Here is a 432-nt window from a genome sequence, read left to right as displayed (position 1 = left end):
CTCGTACATCGATTTGAATGTTCGATTTTGCATGTTTAGTAACTCGGAATAGACGTACCCATCCATTACACTAAGAACAAATATATAGCATGACAAATAATTCACAAACCCACTAAAGTTTACAAGAGGTATTTTTAAATGCTGTGTGTAGGAAGGAACTGCAGATGCTGGTTGAAAACGAAGATAGACACAAAAAGCTGGTGTAACTCAGCGGGCCAGGCAGCATCTCTGGAGAGAAGGAATGGGTGACGTTTTGAGTCGAGAGCCTTCTTCAGACATGATCACTAATCATCTCTCCTGACTTCTAAGTGCAAACTTATAACCTTCGCGTTTTGCAGTGGCAGTAAGTTGAAATACCATTGCATTTTTCTGCTGCCTCATAAAATGAAGCATTGATGACTGTAAGTTTGATAATATTGTGTAAGTATATGG

The sequence above is a fragment of the Rhinoraja longicauda genome, unplaced genomic scaffold (assembly GCF_053455715.1).
Source record: "Rhinoraja longicauda isolate Sanriku21f unplaced genomic scaffold, sRhiLon1.1 Scf000264, whole genome shotgun sequence".
Taxonomy (NCBI): domain Eukaryota; kingdom Metazoa; phylum Chordata; class Chondrichthyes; order Rajiformes; family Arhynchobatidae; genus Rhinoraja; species Rhinoraja longicauda.
This window is presented reverse-complemented; position numbering follows the sequence as displayed.